Source organism: Lynx rufus, unplaced genomic scaffold (genome assembly GCF_022079265.1).
Source record: "Lynx rufus isolate CCGP_SWC_20201006 ecotype Redwood Valley unplaced genomic scaffold, mLynRuf1.p SCAF_1, whole genome shotgun sequence".
In the NCBI taxonomy this organism is placed as follows: domain Eukaryota; kingdom Metazoa; phylum Chordata; class Mammalia; order Carnivora; family Felidae; genus Lynx; species Lynx rufus.
Genome location: NW_025814823.1, coordinates 194,173,006 through 194,191,544, shown reverse-complemented (window position 1 = coordinate 194,191,544; position 18,539 = coordinate 194,173,006).

Genomic DNA, 18,539 nt, shown 5'->3' with positions numbered 1-18,539 from the left:
GATGATACTGGAGAAGAAAGTTCCCTAAATATTTCAAAGACAGAATCTGATAGACACTATTGTGCAAGGGACAACATTAGAAGAACAAGCTCACAAGAAAGTTTCTATGAAGTGTTCACTTATGTTCTATCCCACTGTGCCTACTCCAAGAGCACAGAAAAATTATGGGAAAATTTCAAGTGGGGTCTGCTGTTAGACAAAAAGCCTATTTATCTGATTTAAATATGATCTTCCAGTCACTTTGAAAGTGATCTCATAGTTAGAATAGATCACACATTTTTCTTTCTCCAAAGTTTATTTCCTCTGTGATTGAGTCCATGCTGTGTTAGCTTCTCATCTTCCTGCTATTAAACGCTATATTTATTATGCTTATATTCATCTCCCAGACCACAGGTAATGATTTTACCCAGAAAAATATAAATTACCGAAACCAAGCAACAAGTATTAGCTGATGACCTCCAACAGAACCACACATGATCTCTGAAACTTAGGTGTATAAGTAGCCAATTTTTGACAATTGATTTTGGGAGAACAGACAAATGCACATGAGGCAACTGCAGACAGGCCTCAGTCTAGTCATGAGATAGACTAGAGAGAAGTCAGTGTGGTTTGGGTTACTAAGAAAATTGTAGAGGAAACTAAATTTGGGTTGGCACTTGAAGAATGGTTAAGCACTATAGAGGAGGCAAGAAAAAAGTTAAATTAAAAAAAAAATTGCTCATGTAATACTTGAACCTATTCCCAAGTTTGAGGAGTTTCCTACCATCTAAGGCAGAATTGGCCCACCAGTATTGAGGCTGCAAATACCACACGATCTTTCTTCCAATCAGTCCTTCCAGTTCAGATATCAACACATGACTTCGGTTTGCCAAATCAAATGTTCCTATTGCGAGCTATTAGTCAGAAGCTGGAAGTTTAAGGAGGTAGGGGCCATTTCCAAGCAACCAGGTATAGAATATCTTCACTGGAGCAGTTTGAGTATTGTTCTTGGCTTCAGAGCCTCAAAGCTTGGCTCACTGGCCCCCTGAATATTATTGTTAACTACCATATATTCTTTCAATAAATTTAATTTTCTTTTTAAGATAACTAGAGGCAGCTTCTACTGTTTTCTACTAGCAACCCTGAATGAAGTAGGAATATTGCACATGCAGAGGTACTAGAAATAAGACTAGAGAGAAAATTTGGCACACATAAGAGTTTCAGGAGGCTATAACCTGGCTTGGTGGATGTTGGAAAAGGGACAGTCATCTTTTCTCAGATCTACCCGACACATCCACGTGATCAAATTAATCACCAAACACCAGACAGTTAACAAAAGACAGGATGTCAGTTTAGACAAAAAAAAAAAAAAAAAAAAAAAGTTAAACCAATCACCTATTATTCTTCCTCTCCCAAGCCAGTACCAATACACGATAGTTTCAGGATATGATCATTCTCTCTAGTTGGACAGGGTAGCAAAGGAGGTACTATCAATGACTTCTTCCACTTAGATTTTAATAACCTTTCTTTGGGTCCCATCAAGACAGTGCTCTGGAGAGTCTGTGAGGTATTAAGTTTGAAAATATTCCATATGGATTACTTGAAAAACAACCACTGGGAAGCTTGTTTAAAATGTCAGTACCCTGGGGCGCCCGGGTGGCTCAGTCGGTTAAACATCTGACTTTGGCTCAGGTCATGATCTCACAGTATGTGGGTTCAAGCCCCACATCAGGCTCTGTGCTGACAGCTTGGAGCCTGGAGCCTGCTTTGGAATCTGTGTCTCCCTCTCTCTCTTTGCTTCTCCCCCACTAATGCTCTCTCTCTCTCAAAAATAAATATTAAAAAAAATTTTTAAATAAAATGTCAGTGTTCTGGTGTGCCTAGGCAGCTCAATTAGTGAAGCATCCAACTCTTGATTTAGGCTCAGGTCATAATCTCATGGTTCATGGGCTCAATCCCCATGTTGGGTTCTGCCCTGACAGTGTGGAGCTTGCTTGGGATTCATTCTCTCTCTCTCTCTCTCTCTCTCTCTCTCTCTCTCTCTCTCTCTCTCTCTCAAATAAAGAATATAAATAAATAGTCAATGCCCTGGTCATTTTTCCTTAAGGTGATTCGACAGCCGTGAAAGGCCCTGGGATCTGCATCTTAATAAGCTTTTGGGGCTAGTCTTGAACACATGAAAGTTAGGGAACCAGCCACCTAAGGGCTCAGGCTGAGTGTTAGCATTCATCCAAAAGTAATATTTCATCTCCTGACAGGTCTTGGTCTTATATAGAGTTTTTCTTCAAATCCTGTCCAGCAGAAACAGGTTCTGCTTCTCTCTGGTCTCTCCATTGATCATTCAATCCAAACTGTGATTTCTTTATTCTTGTAATCTCCTCGTAGAAGGAGGATCTAATTATTGCTTTACCCTCTTCAATTTAATTACATATGCTAAAATTTATGTTAATATAGGAACATATTATCTCTTATCAAACTTTGTGGAATGTTATAAAATATTTCAGCAAATATCAAATCAGCCAGTTTATACCAGAATGCATCCATCATGACTCTTAGGTTTATCCCCATCAGATGAGGGAAAGATATATTCTTCAGAAAGTTTGCCATTCACATAGATCAAAAGACATGGGAAAAATAAATAAGTCCAGGTAGATAGAAAAGAACTAGATGTATGGAAAATTTAAACTGAAGGTCATGTGGACACAGCCAGCATAGTGAAAATTATGCTGCCCCTTCTTTTTTGCACATGTTTCTTAATCTTGAGCTCTTGAGAGCTTCATGCTTACTTTCTCAAGTAGGGGGTTCTATTTGTTTCCTTTGGCTGCTATGACGAATTATCACAAACTGGATGACTTCAAGCAACAGAAACTTATTATTTCACAGTGTTAGAGACAGAAATCCAAAATCAAGTTGCTCGTGTGGCCATCCATTCTTTGCCTCTTACTGCCTCTGGTGGCTTTTGGCATTCTTGACTAGTGGCCACACCATGCCCATCTCTGCCTCCATGGTCATATTTCTTTCTCCACTTTTGATTGCTTCACTCTCTTAGGAACATTTATCATTGGATTTGGGGCCTACCTGGATAATCCACATAAGATCCTCCTTTCAAAATTCTTCACTGAATCAATCTTTTGGCATATAGGTTCACAATTATCATATAAAGTAATATTCATAAGTTTCTGAGACTAGGATATGGACACATCTTTTTGGGGGCCACCATTTAGCCCACTACAGGGGTCTTAACATTAAAATGAGGGGAAGGCTATATCCTATTAAATGCAAAATTTAGCTCTCTACATGTTTTTCTGGGGAGAAGATTCATAGTTTTGGTTATATTCCCCAAATGTCTTTGATTCAAGAAAATTAGTTATTGCTTTACTAAAATACAAAGCTGGACGTACCTGGAGAATATATAGTCCAACTTTCTCAACTACCAAAAGGAGATTTATGGAAACATTTCCTTACACCTCTCCCCAAAGCTGTCTGTCCCCGGGAACTCCCGGGCTACTTAAACACCTTGTATGCATCCATCATCAGCTCCCAAACTGATGAAAAGGGGAATTTTCCAGTCACTGTGTGGCTTCCCTCAAGTCACTGCTTATCTCTGGGCCTCAGATACTCTCATCTTCAAAGTAGTCAAATGGTCCCAAACAAAATGATTTTCTAAGGTCTTTGTGGATTATTTCTAAGACTAGGAGGTCATTACAAAGTGATGCCAGTCCCTCGGCCCACCATGACTGCTTCATGACTTTTACTGGATAAAATGTCATGCCTTCAGATTTCCTGGAATTCTTCCCTCCTTATCTATTTCCCACCCAGAGGAAAAAATAAATTGTTTTTTTTTGGGGGGTCCCAAGAAATTTGGATGGGATTTATCTCAACAAACAGCAGCTGCAAAACTTTTCTAACCTCTGGTAATAGGGCTTCCTAGACAGGATGATGGTAAGAACCCAATTAATAAAGAAGAGAGGATAAACCTATAGACAAAACGTGGAATAACCAGCGTTCTTTAAATTCATAGCATCAGGCATGGATCTTTTCCTCCCCTCTTCATTTCAATGGCTCCTGCCTCTACACTCAACACATCTTTTCTATTTCTACTTGAATTATTAAAATGTACATCTTATTAAAAATTCACCTACTGTTTCTGAAGACAGAGTTTCATCTGTTAAGTATGAATATATGCCATATTTGTTCAACTCTATTTTCTGCAAAATAACTCACTTTTACTTAAATTTTACTCTAGTGTACACTTTCATGTGTTCATTTCTCTCATTCTAACACCAATTAAATATAACTATTAAAGTTCAGAAAATGTCCATGACACCCCAACCCACCTGCATATTTGTGGTATTCATTCCACCTTTAGAAAATACTGCCTTCATTAATTCATTTATTTATTCGACACGTGCCTGCTATGTCCCCTAATCCAAAGGTTTCACGTCCAAATGGTATGAATTTTTTACTACCCCTGAGGGATGAAATAGTTTAACCCTTACTTAAGGGCACTTGCCAATCAAGGAAAAGAGGTGAGTAGCCTTTAAGGGTCATTTGAAGCATATCTGGAGTTACATAGGTATGTACATCTCTGTTCTTAGGAAAACTGTTATAGAAAAAGAAAAGATTCCAGGAAACTGACTAGCAATGACTCATGAACGCCTTGTCAGTTTGTCAGCTTTCAGCCCATTTAATGATGCCCTACCTAGCAATCAGTTTTATCACTCCATTTCACTCTGTGCTATGAACTGGGCAGCCTCAGAAAGCATAAATCCCTAGCCTGATCACATACTTGCGAAGAGAAAGGTTGTGCCAGGACAACTGGAACACATGTTTTATTGAAGGAGCTGTAGGTGAAAAATGGAGAGCATCTTTGTACACTGGCCTGGAGAAATCAAGCTAGAAACCATGTGGATGAGAAGCACTTAGGTTCTTACAGAAGACAAGACTGGAGATAGAGGAGACCATCTCAAACCATCAATGGCCTAAAATGTACAGACCAAGCACTTGGAAAACAAAATCCAGAGTCAGAGGAGTCGTTACAAGCCTTTTCCATAACTGACTATAAAATTACTGTCCTTGAAACCTTATCTTCTGGATTTGTGTCTTTATGTAATTAAGAAACCTCAAATAAATGAGTCTTGATATAGCATGGTTATCAAGAATATAGGCACTAGGGTCAAATATACCTGAGTCCAAATGTTGGCTTCATCACTTTCTAACTATGTAGTCTGGAGCAAATTATTTCAAGTTTCAAAGAATCTTGAGCTTCAGTTTCCTCAAGTACAAAATGTATGATTGGGAGAATTAAAGTAAAAAATGCACAAGCCCATGGCTCAGATACGTTATGCAAAAAGTACTAGAGAAATGTAGCCAAGATTATTGCCCCTTTATTAATCACCCCAGGTTGGGAATTGGACCTGAATAACAGAACTTGTGAGTGACCTGGAACAGGACGAAGTAGATATGGAGTAGATACTTGCTGGACAAATTCTTGCTTAGAGTTATAAAATAGAAGCAGACTCAGGAAATAAGTTTTCCAGAGACTGTATATAAAACCTACCCAAGGACATCTACCAGTGTCTCCAGAGGAAATTTCGATAATATGAGCCTTAGGTCATACTGTAGGAGAAAATGACCTTGTCAGTAGTTCTAAAAGGAGTCACTGAGACCTCCTTTTGTTCTTGGCCTTTTAAAGAGTTAGGGATAAACACAAAAACTATGACAAAAATACTTCTGTACCTACCATCTAGAGCTGAAGCCATTTTCCTATTTGTTTCCAGGATTTGAAAAGGCATTACAACCTCACAGATGAAGTCCCCTTTGTCCTTTATTTGCCCAACAGGTCATTCTAATGAGCATGGAAAGGGGAAACCCCTATTGAAGGCAGGCCATCTTACCCAGTCACACTAGGTTTCCCAATCACCCCCCTCATGCCTCAACACAAATCCATGCACACCATAGCCAAAATTAGCACTCTACAGTTACTAGAAACTGAGAAAAAAGCAACGTGCTTAGTGGTCACAGACTCTCTCCCTGCTTGATAATTCACCATAAGACTCCACACATTTCAACTTGGTTTTCTCTCCCTTACTGCTGGGAAGCAGATTCCTAGCAATGGACTCATCAGAGAGGAGTGAGTCCACAGAGCTCCACTCTCCTACAAAGGTCTGAAATATCCACATTTGCTTTTTAGTAGTTCAACTACACAACTCCCACACTCTAACGTAATTCTTCCCCAGAGAACCCCTGAGAAAGATGGAAAATCCGAAAAAAAAAACATCAATGAATTGGACCAGTGACACCCCAGAAAGTGAGAACAGATCAAATCTCCTTTCCGTCAGTCTGTAGCCTTAATTACAGCACCGCCGTTGCTCATTATCCATCTTTCTTTGCAGGCTGTGTAAGCAGGGAGCCCGCAGAACACTTAACAAATGCAGGGGTTATAGGGCTCTGAAAGATACTCCCTTGGGACTCTATGAAGTATGTTTTAAGCAATTCTGAGCATAAATTCAGCCTGTAGAGTTATTTGGATGAAAGATACCATATAAATGCAGCTCATTATCATTATCATTAAGCAACTGTTCAGGAGGAGCAAAGCTCTGTCTCTGCACCCTCTCCTTCCCGTAGTAAAGAAAATGTCTCAATTGGTCTGTGTCCATTGATAGCAAAAAAAAAAACGCAGCTCAGGAGGAAATTTTGACCCTTGATTTTGCAAGTCCGGCGTCATTCAGAGGCAAAGTACCTTACTCTCCACGTACGAATGCTTTGAAATTCTTAGGCCGGGTTCTGACCCAAGTCCTTGTTTCTCTTCATAAATGAGATACATTTCACATCTAACAACCAGAAGTTACTCACCCTGGTGTTGGTCTGAGGGTAGGTGCACGTTGTGAGCATCAAGGAAAAGATGGACGAGCAGGCATTAGGGTCCACAGGGAGGACTGGCTGGAAAAAGACTGGCAAGAAGAGCAGCACTCAGCAGTTCGGTCAAACAGGACCTCAGAGCTGCTGATGGACAACACCTGGCTAACATGGGGTGGGTCACGCCATATAATCAAGGAAATTCCTAACACCTGTAGTAAGGGCACGTGCTATTGCCTGACCGCCACGTGCTGACCCAGCAGCTCTCAGAGGAACGCAGGGGAGAGTGGTGGTTCTCAAATCAGTATGCCTAAGGACCACCTGGAGGGATGGTGAAATCCAGATTTCCGGGCCTTGCGTTACTGATGCAGTGAGTCCAGGTCTGGGTCTAAGAAGTTGCTTTTCTTGTAAGACCGCATGTGATGCTGATATTGCTGGTCTAGGGGAGACCAGCTGGAGGGTAAGAGGCCGGACCTGACAAGGAGAGAGCGGGACAGGACGGGGACTACTGTCGCCCTTTGTAAACCTCAGTGCTGGGCCTCAGCTGAGGCATGTGAACTGGACCAGTGTTTCTCAGCGTGGTTGTCCATCTATTTGCAACTCAATCACCCAGGGTGCCAGGGAAATGCACAATCCTAGGCCCAAGCTTAGCTATCAGAGTCCTGGGGCTGGTCCCTAGGCATCTGTAGTTTAACCATCATCCCAACTGATTCTTATCCTCACTAAAGTTTGAGCATTGCTAAACCACACAGCTTCTAGTGCTCCTAGTAGGTCAGAAATACCATAAACTCTGATAATAAAGAAAAACAAAGTCATTTTATGCTCCTGAGGAGACAATCATCATCATCCTCTCCATGTGGAAACAAACCTTGCAGATTCTAATCCAGACACATTATTTTAAATAAACCAAATCCTGGCCCTATATTAAAATCACCTGCATTGCTTATAGAACAAAACACAGGCACAGATTCTAAGTTGAAACCCACATTTTTGGAATCAGAGTGGAAGGTAAAGAGGTCAGAAGATCCGAGGGAAAAAGCAATAGGCTCTCAATCACTCTTTCCCATTTCCTGTTATTTCTTACAATGCTTATCACCTGTATTAGTCAGTGGTCTCCAGAGAAACAGAATCAACCAGTGTGTGTTTGTGTGTGTGTGTGTGTGTGTGTGTGTGTACAGAGAGATATTTTAAGGGATTGGCTTATGCAATTATGAAGCTGACAAGACCCAAATCTGCAGGCAGTAGGTGGGAGACCTAGGGAGGCACAGATGCTACAGTTAAAGTCCAAAGGCCATCTTCTGGCAGAATTCCTTCTTATTCCGCGGAGGTCAGTCTTTGTTCTATTCAGGCCTTCAACTTCTTGGAGGTGGACAATTCACATTACGGAGGGTAATTTGTTTCACTCAGAACTCTCCCCTTTCAATGTTAATTTCATCTAAAAAAACACCCACACAGAAACATCCAGAGTGAAATTTGACCAACTATCAAGGCACTTGACAGTTGGCCAGGTTGACACACAGAATTAACCATCATTTCACCCCGTCACTTACTATATACTGTACTTCTTTATCATGTTTCTGATCTGCTTCACACGGATGGAATGGAAGCTAGTTCCACCGGGGCAGTGTTTGTTTTGTTCACTAATGTATCCCCAGAGTCAGGACTAATGTCTAATGCATTTGTAGGCACAGAATAAATATCTGTTGGATGAATCTTTATCATCGTCATTACGATCCTCCTCACCTTCATCCAATGTCACATGGTCACTTTTAGAAAAAACAAAACTAAAACCCCTGTCTATTACCCTTATATAAGGGTACCCCAGTCTATCACCCTTATATAAGGCTCTTTCCATTTCTGTAATGGAAAATCCATCTTCAAAATTATCTGTAAGTCCCAGGATTCTCCCAAATAAAGTGGATGATTTTTATTTATCAGACAGAGTCCATGTTCTTTAAAACCCACAGATTACCCTTAGACTGGGCTATGGGTATTCTCTTTTTCCAGAGAGGGCCTGAGGGCTTTCTTTCTTTCAGCACAGTGAAGGAGGATCCCAATTCTCCTGTTACTAACAGAAAGCTAGAGCTAAGCTGCCCAAGACGTAGATAATAGTGCTAATTTGAAATTATTTACAGCTTTAATATCCCTTTTATATCTTGACTGTCTGAGTTACAGGATTCCTATTGCCAAGATTCACAGTGACAGGCTATGACTCATTTCATTTTTTTCCCTCTTCCTTTTGCTGTCTCAGATTCATGGCCCTGAACGCAACAGTTATTTATGGATAATTCCTGGGCAGGGCCCTCAGTGGTAAAGGAAGAGCATTTGATTCTGAGTGCTTTGGATATTCATAACCTATGCAAGAATATGCTTTAATAAATGACTGCCCAATCCTTTCAAAGAAAAAGTGAATGAAAATTGATACACCCTTTTGGAAACCAATCGGCAATAATGCGTGTCAAGAAATTTAACAGCAATCTTATCCTTTGACCCAGTAATTCCACTTTAGGGAATCTATCCTAAATGTCAGGAAAGATTTGTGCTCAAAGATGCCCATTAAGATATTTTCACTAATAGCAAACATTGGTAACAATTTAAATACTCATCATTATGTTTAGTGAAAATCTAGTACACAAAATTATTTTGTAAAATATGACCCAATATAAAACAAAAGAAAAGATAGTGTTAAGACTGAATAGGGAAAGAAAGACATTATTAACATTTTTTATTTTGTTAAAGAAATTATGAATGATTTTCCAGGCTTTACATATAACATGTATATCGAACTTTTTGGGCCCCATTCTGAGGAAGTACACAACTCTAGTTATTAATTTTTAGGGGACATATTTTATTAATTTTTAAATCTCTTTTACCCATAACCAAGGCCAAGATGAACATGTTACAGTTTGTCTCTCTTAATTGCTATGTGCTTTTTCTTTTTCCTTGTGCATCATTTTACTACATAGCCATTGCATAGAATGACAATGTAATTCATTGTCCACACTTTCCTATTTCTGAGAGGGAAGCAGGTGCTATTAGCAATAATTCAGAGACAATAGGCATAAACCAGGACTGTCCTGGACGAGCAAGGTCACCCTCCATTGAGAGTCTTCATTTTGCTGGTTAAGCATTGGGGTGGGGTCTCATTACCAAATATCCATCAGGTGTAGTTACAAGGCCTTGTCACCTGCTATTGGTTTTACTGTTGAAACCAGAGGCTAAGGCTCCCAGTATCCCTGAGGGCAGTTGTTGTGCCAGGCTTAATTCGTTGGTTTAATAGTCTGGATTCCTGCGTTTTGTTTTTAGATCCTGTGTATTTGCCGCTAGTTCTAAAAGATGTGGTTATTTAAAGAAATGTTCTTTGTATTTTATCCAGGATCCTTGGTGCTTTGTAGTAGAGGTCCCACCACTTCCTCCCTACCAGTCCAACTTTCTAGCCCACAAATTGCCAGAATTCTGCAGAGGTCAATTAATGGTTATTAAATCTCCCAGGAACTTTTGGAAAATGTGTTTTCCAAGCTTGTGTCCAGAGTTAGTGGGTGATGCATGGACCAAAGGTGAGACCTTGCATGACATTGCATAGTGCATGGGCAGAAGTCATTGCTGAAGTCACAAACCTTGGCACTTTGGCACAAAATACACAGCAAGTATTTATAGTATATACAAGTATAAAAGAATAAGTGAATGAATGAATGAACAATCACTTACAAAACTACATGATGTTTTATTGTGCTTTACAACAATATCACACTTTCTAGCTCAAGAAGTATGCAGTTCAATTATTTAACCTTAAAATAGTTTAAATAATTGCATTAGATTATTTTAACTGCTTGTAGTCCCTATTACAGACTAAGTACTTATTCTGTTTTATATCTAAGACACTTTATCGAATGTGGATGCTGTGAGAAAGTCAACTTAAAAGAGATCTGATGGAGAGATAAGATAAAACTGTCCTTATTTGTCCTAAGACGGAATGAAACCCACTTTCTATTAGCAAACTAAGTAGATCACTTTCAGAAAACATTAACTCAACTCTCCAAGAGACATTTTATTGTGGCAAAAAAGTGTGAACCAAGATAATGGGTTTGACAACGAATTCTTTCACGAATGCCACTGAGTGGAAGGGTTAAATCAAGACAAAAACTCCAGTTTCTTGGCTCCCTGTTAGATATTGCACCCATGGCTGATTCACAGCACTTTTCCTTAGTGAATAATCTGTGCCTGCTTCTCAAGATCCTTCGCACATATCTTTTCTCCTACTCCTCCCAATCTGGCATTTAAACAATAAAAAATCTCTTTCCTTACCCACAGTTCTCCTTCTTTAATTCTTGATCTTTGTTACAAGACAGTTCTATTACAATCTTTACTCCCTTCAAATGAAACCAAAACTCAGACTCCGTGTGTGCTTTTTTTTTATAAGTAAATATAAACACATAAATGAATCTGTTAGATGTTGTTTTACATTCAGTTTGTTTGAAAAAAAAATATTTGCCTAACATTTACAGTGTATCAGACATTAGGGTAGTATCTTGAATATGAAAGAGCACAAGAAGGGTCTTTTCTCTCATGGAATTTACTATCTAGGAGGAGGGTGGAGCAGGAGGGGAGGGAAGAGAGACAAGACAGGAAATCAGGGAATTAGGATGTAATTAACAAATGTATCAGTTGGGTGACAGAAACCAATGGCATAGGTGTTCAGCGGTAGTAAAGAGGCTGTTTCCCAAAGAGTGGAGGAAACCCAATAAGCAATAGTGCAGTACCCTGGAGCTGGGAAGAGGCAGGAGCTCTTAGGATCGATCCCTAGGTCTGAAGGGGCAAGAGAAAAGACGGTAACTGTATGGAGACCTGCGTAACAGGAGCTACAGCCTCAGGTGGAGAGACACAGACAACCCACTGCAGCCCACCCTCTCCATCACTCTCCTCCCATTCCACTCATCTGCCAGGCAAAACTAAACTGGAAACTACAGGGCAAAGAGCCCAAAGATCAGCTCTCTGTGGCACATAGAAGAATGATAAAGCATGAGAGTGGGTCTGAAGTGGAAGATTGACGAGATCCTGCACACTAAAGCAAGGTTCTATTATAGTCCTTACAGTGGCTCTTAAATGTACAGTTGGAGGGCCAGAGGAGGAGGTGCTCGGTAGAGAAGGCACTATCTCAGCTGGAATCTGAAAATTGAGATCACTTACTCAGAAAGACCATTATGAGATGTCCACACAGGAAACAGCCTGTGGCTTAGGACCTTTAGGCACAAGACAGTGTGGGCTCTGTAAGGAACTAAAGGAAGGCTACCACGAGAATAGAGAAAATGAGCATGAGAGTGAAACGAGATGAGGTTGAAGAGGTAAGTCAGTGGGAAGCAATTGGGAGTGTTTCATGCAGGGAAATGGTATGGCTGACTTTGCTTTATATTAACAGAGAACTGAAGCTCAAATGGAGAACATCTGGAAATAACAGACCAAAATTCATCAACTTGTGTTGTGGCTTGGGAAATATTCCATCCCCTTATGGGGACTCCTCTAACTTCTGTACTAATCCATTTTGTGTAGATAAAGTACTTAGTTCTAGAGCAGTGTACATTTTTGACTTCCAGCTTCTTAAAGGGTGCCTCACTACCACTTGTGCATAGCCTACATCCTCCCTGGGGCCTCATGGCTCTCCATGGCTAGGTTCCTATAACTGGATGATTCCTGAATCTAAAAGTGGGCTTTAGTACTATGAAGAAAAAAAAAAACAAAAAAAAAAAAAAAAAAAAAAAAAAAAACCATAGGGTAGAGAATCCCTGCCTTAGTTTTTGAATTCATACTTTGTTCATGAAACAGCTACTGAATTTCTCTATCAGATAAGAAAGTGACTGTGCTTTCATTATCATGCAAAATTACATTTTTTCTGATTCAAAAGCAGTTCTTGAGTAGGAGTAGAATGGAAGACCCAAATTCTAAAAGTCCAATCAGAAGGGACTGCCTACTCTAGCTGGAGAACTGAATTTTTCCTCTTCCTTTGTTCCTAGGCTAATTTGCCAAAGTAAGATGTCCTTCTATAATCTTTGAATGCATAGCTGTTTAATAACATCTGGACTCCCTATTTGGAAATGTGTCATAATGTGGTGGCTGAGATAGAAACCAAAGGAGAAGTCAGGAGACCTGGGTTCTATTGGGTGATGGATCATCTCTGCCAGGAAACTTCTCTATTCACCCTGGAAAAGTCACTTCATTTCTCTGGCCTTTTGTCTGCCTATGTATCATATCAATAATTTATTCATTCACTTATTTGACAATATATATCAAATGAGGCCATGTGAATATAGCAATGACCAAACAGGCAAAAGTCTCTGCTGCTCTCATGAAGTGTGTATGTCACTGAGGGGGCAGGAAATCCTCAAAGTAGATCAAAGTACAATACATAACTTATTAGATAGTGGTGGTTAGTGCTATAGAATAAGATAGAGCATGGAGGTGGTAGGTGGGGTGCAGTTGTAAACAGAATAGACAGTTGATAGGCAAGGTCTCACCAAGGAGATATGTTGGAATAAAGACATGAAGCAGGCAAAGGGTTAAATCATATGAATATGTGGATGAATACAGGTCTAAGCAAGAGCAAAGGCCCTGAAACAGGAGGATGTCATACATGATTGGGAAACCGCCTAGAGACCAGCATAACCGGAACAGAGAGGGGGGATACTAAGAAATGATATCAAAGAGAGACTGGAGAGCCAGTACAGCCCAGCCTCATAGTCCACAGTAAGAACTGGGTTTAACAGTGAGTAGCTAAGAGGTAGATCTATTGACTTTTATATTACTTTTGAGTTCTCCTGAAACAAAGAAGCTTGGAATGAGTACTTACCATCTCCTACTCTGCCCAAGGAAGAAGGCAGGATTGATTTTCCCAGGCCTTCCTTGGCATTCCTGAATAATGTTTTATAAATAGGAATGGTTTCTCAATCCCCAGGTTGCTTGTTCCTCTCCTTCACCGTGTACTGAATCGCACCTGGTTAATAGGTTTTTCTGTGGTGTTAAAGCTGGCAGTTCCCTCATGGTATATTCTGCTCTTGTGGCTGGACTCAGGGACTTCTCCGAGGGCCAAGTTCTGCCAAAGTCTTGGGCGAGGAGATGAGTTGGGAAGGGATAAGTAGGTCCTAATCAGCATCAGGTCTAGGGTTCATTCACCCAATCCATTTTTCTAGAATTCTCTGCCTTTGGTAGATTATTGGGTTGCCATTGTGGATGTTCACAATGCTGTTACTTTTATTAAACTGAACTAATGACCTGTGTGTGTATTCTACATTTGTTTAGAATTATGGGAAAGGATACATTCCAATATTTGTTCTATCTTTAAATTCTCTGGTCTTCATTACAAAGGATTCACAGGTTACAAATGTTAGAGGAGAGGAATATTGTTTATACGACTTGAAAAACCTAAAATGAACAAGCACACATTAAAGTTCAGCCCTGAATGTGGTTTTGTGCTGTTATGAAAACAATCGTGGTTATCAAATCTAGAAACCTGCGTTCTAGCCTTAGTTCTGCAACTAATCCATTGTAAATCATTTGGATGGTCCCTGTATTTTATTTTTCTCATCAGCAAAAATGGAGAAATTTCCTACTCATCTATCCTACGTACTTCACCTTCTATGAGGATTAATGAAGTAGTATTTGAACCATGAAAATAGTTTGGAAGAATAAAGTAATTACACAGCAATAATTATTGTAATTATTAAGAAAGAGTAATACTTTCTATTTGTTCTTGGTTATACTGAATGTAGTTTGATTATCAAATCCTCAAAGCCAGATCCCAACAAAACTCAAACCCCACTCCCTGGGAGATTCTCCCTAAGCTGTCACCAATGATATTAATGATAGTAATAATAATAATAACAACACACAAATTATGTAGAAGAAGGATACTGAACTTGAGGTTCAATCCAGCTTTGGGAAGAGACTTGCACACCATTAGAGAACAGTATAAGATGCTCTGCAATCCAGCTGAATTGTACACTATAAAAATAAATGCTCTGGGAGTTTCAAAGAGAGAGAACAATGTGGATAAGAATTTGGGGGGGGGGTGAGCCTCCTGCTCTTGTTCCTCTTGGAGAAACAGAGGCAACCTTTCTAATGAAAATGCTTCCCTTTAGTCAGCTCAGAGTGGCCTCAGTGGGAAGTTTCAGCAGCTGAAAGAAGATATGGTTTTAGAGGAGGTGAAAGGACCCATTGTCAATCTATCAACATGGCTGTTTTATCAAGAAAACAAGGGTAAGAGAAGGGTCATTCACCAAGGATGAATGTCATCCTTTTCAAATCCATGTTTCTTCAGTATTGTCAAGTACTATTGGGTGAGATTTGTTCTTTTTCCTCTGATACCTATTCTCTTATTTTTTTTAAAAATATCTTCTTCTTGTTTTACAAGCAACATATATTCACTGTTGAGAAATCAGAATAAAAACATACAAGCAAAACGATGAAAATTAGATAACATATTATTCCACCAACTAGAGATGCCTATTGTTACCCTGTAATATACAGTTGACCACTGAATACCATGGGTTTGAACTGCACAGTCCACTTATATGTGGAATTTTTTTATATAGTAGAGTCTTATAAATGTATATTCTTTTTCTTATTTTCTTAATAGCATTTTCTTTTTTCTAGCTTACTTTTTTGTGAGAATATAGCATATAATCCATATAATATACAGAATGTGTGTTAATCAGTGTTTATGTTATCAGTAGGTCTTCTGGTCAAGGTCAAGGCTATCAGTAGTTATGCTTTTGGGGAGTTAAACCGTATATGTGAATTTTCAACTGCACTGGGGCTGGCACCCTTAACCCCTGCATTGTTCAAGCATATACTGTATATGTTCCAGACTCTTTTTTGATGCATATGTACTCAGTGGGCTTCATTTCATTTTTCAAAAATGTGTACTATTTGTAATCTGTTTTCCACTTAAAATAAGTATTAACTTCCTCCTAGTAATTAAAGGTATTTCTATAATACCATGTTTATAGTAGGTATATCACTTTGTGTAAATGACCTAATATGTACTTAACTGATACTATATTGATGAACACCTAGATATTTTCATTTTTTCACTGTAATTTGCTGTATAATAAACATCTCTTTAGCTAAATTTTTAAACAATTGTGTTTGGTTCATTAGGATAAAAATCTAAAAGCAGAATAATTATTATAATAGGAATTAATTACTTCATATACTTAAGTACAAGAGATAATATAACCTTATTTTCTTAGATCAAATCAATCCAGCCCTGAATACCATCGGCTTCAATATTCATCAGTCTCCCTATTGCTCTACCACTACCTTGAGTTATAAAATTTCCTAGGCTTCAAGTATTCCAGAAAAAAAGGTGGGGGGCAAAGTCTCTGTGGTTTTCAGGGCTTTCGTATTGCCATCATTATGCTTTGACATGGTCACTTTAGGGTCTTCTTGGGTCCCACTCTAGCCAGTAGATAAGGAATACATAACTGATATTCAGAAAGGAATTGCCTCATAATGTGGTCAAAGGCCCTTTAAAGTGCACCTGTGGCAAAAGGCATGGAAGTCATGGTTCCTTTATTCCTCTAACCTGGTGGGAAGGTAGGAGGTATGGGAGGGGTACCTCACTCTGTGTCACTTGCATTGATTCTGGAAGCTGTGTTGCTCACTTGTTTCTTTCTCTGGTGTGTTTTCTTTGTATTGCATGTTTGCTGGTAATTCAGCAGTCAATTAAAGGAAGGTAACTTGAATGAAGATCGAGCTGTCAATCTCCCCACTTCTGGAGAACAGCCCAGCTGCCAAGGTCAAGGTGATGAGTGTCCAGCCCCCACAAACATCCATTCAGGTATCACCCATTAGAGGTGTTATAACCTCAAGGGCAATACACTGAGAGATTTGGGTCTCTGCTCCAGAAGCCCACATAAATCTATCTCCTGTCAGAGTCCCACAGGGTAACACCAACCAAGCCCTCACCCCTAGGAAAAGGGCTACCCATTTTCTGCTTTTGAAATACAAAGTTTCTATCCCCTTCTGTTTCCAGATAATAAAATTTCAATGGTCTCCTTTGGCCTTCACAACATTCATAATCAGTGTTTCTTTGGGGTCATCTTACTGGGATTAGGCTTTTTTTTTTCTGCCTCCACCTCTGTTGTCATTCCCACCCCTAGTTTTAAATGGTTTATTAAAAGTTGTTTAACTCTACACTTGGAATAAAAGGGAAAAAAGAGTAGAATTAAAACACCAAATAGTATCTCCAAAATTTCATCATGCATATATTTTAAGAATTCAATGCATACTTATTTTCAGTTTTCTTTTGTATTCATGGACATATTACCCATCTAAGGATTCTGTTAAACTGACACCTCTCCATAGGAGTTTTGATCCCTGTGTGATCGCTATAACCACAGATATTTTCGACCTGGGATGGTTTTACTCCCCAGGCGACAGCTGGCGATATCTGGAAATACTTCTGGTTGTCACAATTGGGAACAGGAACCACTGGCATCTAGTGAGTAGAGGCCAAGAATGCCATTAGATATCTGTGATGTGCAGGCATCCCTACAACACAGAATTGACTGGCACGCAATGTCAGCAGTGTCAAGGTTGAGAAACCCTGCTCTAAACTATTAACATGTATTTGATATTTTATTATATTTATTTTGATATATAATTGATATATTTTGATATAATTTGATATATAATATATATAATTATTTTTATATATTTATTATATTGCCTACAGTCCATATATTGTTCTGTAACGTCCTCAGGGTGAGTGAGGGGCTGGTCTGAGAAACTTCTATATCATCCTTCACAGCTTCTGTCTCCACATCTTATATGTAGCTGGCTTTCAGTGATTGTCAACTGCCTGGCAGATCCCCCTGCAAAAATACCAAATAATAAGAGGGATGCCTTGGAACAAGTTGCATGTTCTTGGAACCTACTCTTTAGATTTTTTTTTTTCAACTCTGGCTATACCATATAACCTTGTGAGAATTTTCAAAATATATCTTAGCTCAGGCCTCACCCCAGACCAATTGAATCAGAAACTTGGAATGGGCCTGGACATGAATATTTTTAAAAATCTTCCCAATAGCTGTAGTGTGCAGCCAGAGTTCAAAATCCCTCTTTACACTGTCTTTCAGAGTCTGCCCCTCTGTCCTCACCTTCTATCTCTCAACACACATTTAAACTCACTGATGGTAATGTTATTCACAAAGACATATAAAAGAAAGAGAGAAGAGCTATAAGCCTTACTCCTCTTAGATGAATTTGTTTTAAAAATAGGGATCAAATTCTTAAAGCTACTGCCTCAGGCTCTGATACAGTGTGGTTAAATCATCATCGGGTCCAGGAAGCACTGTGTTGGAAGCCATTTCTACCACTTTTCAAACCCCATCCTTCTTCCTGTTACTGAAATTGACTCTCCACTTAGATGGCATCACATTATACCTGCCTGTACTCAGACCTGCTCAACAAGGTATTTAACTACTCTGAGTTTTGAAGCCATAAAGGCTAGATTCAAATCATAGGCAGTGTATTTTCCCTCCATTTCCATGCAGGACAGCTGTGAAGATTAAGTTATATCACATGAGTACAAAGGTATATGACTTGTCAATAGTGTTAATTTCCCCGACTGTCTCCCTCTCCTTCACCCTTATTTTCCTTCTATCTTTCACTTTCTTTCCTATTTCCATCCACTTATCCAACACATA